We start from the raw sequence: 6,031 nt of genomic DNA on the forward strand, positions 1-6,031 counted from the left end.
ACACAGCCCTTCAGCAGAAAATGCATTAAGCACGTAGTCCAGTGACCATGGAGATTGTTTTTTAAGCATGCTTGCATTGCCCTTCGTGGTTTTCCAGCACACAGGAAGGGCTGTGCTGGGTTTACCTGGCTGACTGCAGGCCGGGCCCAGCATCTCTGCTGCTGGGTATGAGAGTTTTGTGTTGGAGCAGCACAAGAAACCCTGCAGAGTCCAGCTCTTCACGTCACAGTGTCCAGGCACATAAGTCACTACCACATAGCCTTCACACAGTTCCCAATATATGACAGCAGAGAGATGGTGGCTGCACTTAATTTGTGCTGCCCAATAGTTGCATTTGGGATACTTTAACCAATTTGCTGGATAATACAATCTAGGTGATATCCACTTTATTAAAAAAAGCAAACAAACCAACATAAAAAGAAACAAACCCCCCTAGATTACAATTTACACTTCTAAAGTGAGAGATAAGATTTTTTTCCCCTTGAAAAGGAGGTAGAGCTCCTATTTGTTTCAGAGAGTGTACAGACCTATACTTTCTGGTAGTTGTGAGCAGCTCAATCTCATTTCAGAAAGTAAATCTGCTCTCTGCAACGGTTGTCATTAAAACCCTTTATAACAATTTACCTGTTTTTTTGTGTTTTTTTTCCAAAACTAAGCATTGTAGCAGTATAGCCAGCAGTATTGCAGGGTGTTCAACAAGCAGTCAGGTATTCAGCCATCTCTTATCTGCTCTTCAGCACCTCCAACATCTGAACAATCACTAAATGACTGAAAATTTGCTAGCACTAGTACTATTTTACATCCTTTTTTTGTGATAAGGAGGAGTTATGTAGCTTTGATGAAATTAGGCATTTCACTGAATGTGGAACCAATCCCTAGTAAACCCTCCCTTAGGACATCCCAAGCTGCCTCATGATGACATGAGAGATTAACACAAGTTAAACAATCTGCTTTTAAAAAGTTAATTTAAATCAACTTTCCTGAATATCCTCACATAGCCCTCTCAGTTCCCTAAGAACAATTAACTCTATGCTAAACAAATCCAGGACAGTCCCTCAAAGAGCAAACTCTGAATTGTCAACAGAGTCAGTCCCTACCCTGCTAATGCCTGGATCCAGCCCTGAGCATCTGCCCTTTAATCTGCAAAATGCACCACAGCTCTGGACGTGTCAAGGGCTGTCAAAGGGCACACATCCGTCAGGGATCTCTGCTCTCACCAGCTCTTTCCCATGCCTCCTGGGAGGAGAACACCATTGTATTTATTTGCTTTTGTTATTCCACAGAAGCTGCAGGACAGCACCAACAAGGTGCCTGGAAGCTCGTGAGCGGAGAGGGCTGGGCTGAGTGGGGGAAGTGCTCACCCCCACAGCTCTGCACCCGCTCCGGTACCACGCACCCCCACCCCACAGCCCCACCAGAGACACACCAGCACCAGCACACGGGTGGAAAGAGAGCCCCAGCTGCAGGGCTGGCCTCCCAGCCACCAGGGATGCTCCAGACCTCAAAAGCTGTAATGAGCTACCACCACAAATTTGTTGATGGCTTCCGTACAAGACAGCTTGACCCAGTTGCATGTCTACAGTACCCTCAGCCACAGCTATAATCAAACACAAAAACGAAGCCAAAGAGCTGAACAAGCTCAAAGGATGCCTGTTGCTACATCCTAAAGGCAGCACACTTGCCATTTCACATTTGATGCTGCTAAAAGACGAGACTTCTCATTGCTTTCAGTTCTGCAGCAGCCAGCGTTACACACGACAACCATGTTTTCATCAAATAAATCAAAGCCTACTGCTCATGCCTAACGAACCCTTGCAAAATACCTCCCAGGTATGAGATTTAAAAGCCTGGAGTGCTTTTGAAGGAAAAGACATTGAAAAAAACTCCACTGATGAGGGTTCATTCAAGTGTCACACTTGCGATCTAAATGTAGCAAAAATGCACTAAGTGCCAGCCACAAACAGTTCTAGCAGCAGTCGCTGTGATCCAAGGAAAAAACATCCTTTCAAAGGAGACACGGGAGGAATGAATACAGAGAATCCTATTTTACTTGCTCTGAATTATCAGCTGATGCAGTTACACAGCCCAAACTGGATGAACAATGGAGCAAGAATGTCAGTATGTATTAAAAGAAAGATGTAAAATAAAAGATAGAAGAGGATTAAAGTCAAACTGCACACAATCCCGTTGCATCATAAGAACTGGAAATAGCTTTAACAAGCATTATACGACGAATTACCATTTCACTTTGGGGAGCTGCTCAGGTTTGGTCATTCATCACATCAAATGAGAGCAACTCCTACACAGAGGAAAAACATTGTATCTTGCTCATCAATGTAACCCAAATACAGTCAGTAACTTGAGGTATCCCTGCATAAGGTCTTCCACAAGGACCTTACAGAGAGCACTGCCTGTTTCTTTATGTCTGTTTCTGCCTGTCCATGTTTATCCTCACCATGCAGATGTGTTCGCTTCCAGTATGAAAACTCTTCATGTGCACTACCAAGCAGAAGAGGGATTTAACTCTCACCCTTAAGCTCCAAAACCTCAGATCCAGCCATGCTGCAAGTTTTTCAACACGACAGAAATCAAGGAGGAAATAATTGTGTATCGAGTAAGTCAGGTATGAGAACTGACTTCTCCAAAATAAGTTGTTCTTGGTTCATGAGGATGTATGTGGCCTCCTCCTAACTTTTTAGGAGTATGTCTGCTGGAGATGACCTTCACTGCAGGAGGGCTGGACTAGATAGCCTGTAAAGACCCCTTCCAACCCAAACTATTCTATGATTCTATGATTTTGGGGTACTAGAGTTCTCGGTATCTCTGACCCCAGTCCCACACACATACATGGTTTCACTTGAAGGGGTTTGAGTAGTTCTCTCAGCATCAGTATGGTCAGTCTGCATTAAGAAGCTGCATTAAATCTGTGCAGGATCCAGCCTGTTTAGCAAGCCGTATGTTTGAGTATAAAAAAATGAAAGACCCGGGTTCCTGGCCAGCCTCCCTGGGTGAAGTTCTCAGGCCTGCTCTACAGAAGAAGTCCCTCTGGGCCTTTGAAGAGCCAACCAGTCTATAAATAGTCCATGAGAAACATCTTAAAGTTTAAAATTAACACGAAAGACATTGAGATCTCAAATATCTCAGTAGGAAGTTTCACAATCGTTTCCTGTGGTGAGATCTATAATAACCACTCCACAGCCGCTCCCCACAGAGCCCTGCCATAGCACAGACACCAACAGCACTGTGCTTGGGCTAAAACAAGATGTACAACTCATAGGACATGTCAAGGTCTAAGTGACCCCTTCATGCATGGGGGAATGGTGGGTATGCTCTAGTCACATCACAGTCTTCCATTGCAAAAAACCCAACATCAATCAAGGTTTTTATCTTGAAATGGCTATCTTACAGCTGAAATACAAATGAGGTAGAGGAAAACAGGAAAGAAAAAGCCAAGATAACTCACTTATAAATTTGGTAAATAACAAAAAAAAATTTCCTTTCAGTTCAAAAGTAGAAAATCTCTTGTAACAACAGACATTTATTTTTAGTATAAATAAAGATGAGAATTTCAGGGGTTTTTTTAATTGAGGTTTGAGGTATTCCTCCCAATAGGATGAACCTGTCTTATAAGAAGCTTTTATGAGTTACTATATAAGCCAAATTGTTCTTGAGCTCTCTTTAAAAGTAAGTGGAACAGCAGTGTTAAAGCAATTGCAAGCCAAAGCCACTCTACTTGCCAGTCAACTGTGGTAAACTCAGATAAAACCTGTTTAATCCAAACATGGGAACACATTCAGTTATAAATACCAGAATAAACCCATAAGGTTAATCTACTATATAACATCTTAATAACCAATATAGCCACATCTGACGGACACTTACTGAAGCAGAAAACAGGAAGGATTGATTTATTAAGGCTTATCCTAAAACTTACTATTGTGTTTAGGCTTTGAACGTCAAAGGACAATGCCTACCAGACTGCCCTATGTTCACCTGGTTTCCAGAGACCCCCCCCCCCCCAAAAAAAAGGACTTCTCCACCCAACATGCTTAGATTTGGTTTTAGGCACAGTACTAAATGCCGTGCTCTTGACTTGCCACGTTGCTCAAGAGCAGCAAGGCATTCAGTAACGCTGCTTTCATCTGGAGGCAGACCTGTTTACCAGACTTTGCTGTTCTTCCTGAAACAAAAGGGACTAAAAAGGTTTGGAATAAAATCATTCAAGTTTTAATATATTCTTGTTATCCACATAATTTTCCACCTTTTCTTCCAGTGCAGCAAATTTTTAGCGAAAAATTCTTTGTTTGATCAAGTTGAAGTCTAACATCTCTCACTGTACTAAATGAAAGTCATGCCTCTTTTACTACAAAGCATGAAAAAGGAGGGCAATTGTGCCCATGTCAGCCTTCTCATCATTGCATTTGACAGCTGGATCTGTACAAATGCAGTACAAAACCCACATCTTTTACAATTAGCTGGTTATTCTATTGAACATATGTAAGATACATCTCAAAGGAGTATAGTAAGATATACAACGTCTAGGGAAAATAGAACGTTTGAGAGCATGCAGTTAGGAGAACTAACAGTTCAAGATTCTTTATTATCAGAATTATCTAACATAGCACAGTATTTTATAATAAAATAATTTCACTTTGCAAATAGCATAGAAGATGATAGAATAAAAATGTTTATGGAACAAAGGAAGATCAATTAATCAAAGCAACAGTAAGAGCTACATTCAATCTTGTGTCTACATCTTGCTTTTTTAGTATCATTTGCCTAAATAGATGAGGGGTGTTTTTTTTGTTTTTTTGGGTTTTTTTAAGACACATAGGTAAATAAATGAGAATAAGATTTTTAAGACAGGCTTTTCAGTCAAAATATCTGTAGCTGAGTCTGTAACTGCTAATGAAACCAGGGGCAATGGCTCCTGGTTTGGTGTCACAAACCAGCTCAGCAACACCCACAACTCCCTGCTCCCAGAGAGGGGCACTTGCCCCTCACTCCCTCGCTGGCCAAGCCCCCACACCACAGTGCTGTGCCACACGCCGCTGCCCCATGCACACATCTGTATCAAGGCTGTTCATGGCTCTATAAGTTTCCAAGTCCCTCTCAGCGTGAAATGCCTCCACCTACTAAACTTTCCATCTGATACCAAACCAGAGGAGAGGTTTACCCCCGCACTGTATCAGAAAGTTGCTCATTAACTTAGAAGGTCATAGACGTGTCTGGCAAAGAGGGATCTGCATTTCCAAGAAAAGAGAGGGGATGGGATGTTTATTTTAGTTGTAGTTCTCCAAATTCACTTCCAGATAAGAATGAAGTAATTAAGACATGGGGGTTAGAGGAAACTCATCAAGACCTGCTGGAACAGATCAGCATAGTGAAGTGGTTACATGCCCTGCAAGGCTGGGCTTCTCTTGAAGGAGTGCAACCCAATGAAGGGTTGCAAACTCCTCAATTAGAAGTTCAGGTCTGACCCATCTGTCAAGGAAGAGGTTTATTTACAGAGTAACTGAGATCTAGGCAAGCAACATTACTGCTTCCTCAACAACTAGCTTTTAATGAGCAGTTCCCTAGGTCAGATGTCAGTTCCGTCTTGCGGCGATGTGCCACCACACTACGGGAGCATCCTTGCTGCAGTTCAGGTGACCCCAAAGGGATTTCAGCTTATGTCTTTTCACTGATAAGCCCGACTGCACAGCAAGTTCATGTGCCAATGCCCTTCAGATATCGATTTCTCTGTCTGGACTGGCAGACAATCCCAAAGCAAATGCCATGCTTTCCCATGTTTCAGGCATACAATTTCCCCACAGGCTGCTTCCGGAAAATCAGCTCCATTGCTCCAACAGGTATTCATGCCAGTCAGTCCAAGGTTTGGGCTACAGATACTGTAGATTTCATTGCAGTGAAACAACTAAAGCTTTTTAGCCTTCATTTTCCCCACCAATATCTTTTAAGAACACTTTTAATTGCATTTTCTATTTTGCATAATATAAACAGATAAGTATTTGCATTTTTCATAACCAGG

The sequence above is a fragment of the Antrostomus carolinensis genome, unplaced genomic scaffold (assembly GCF_000700745.2).
Source record: "Antrostomus carolinensis isolate BGI_N321 unplaced genomic scaffold, ASM70074v2 scaffold2159, whole genome shotgun sequence".
Taxonomy (NCBI): domain Eukaryota; kingdom Metazoa; phylum Chordata; class Aves; order Caprimulgiformes; family Caprimulgidae; genus Antrostomus; species Antrostomus carolinensis.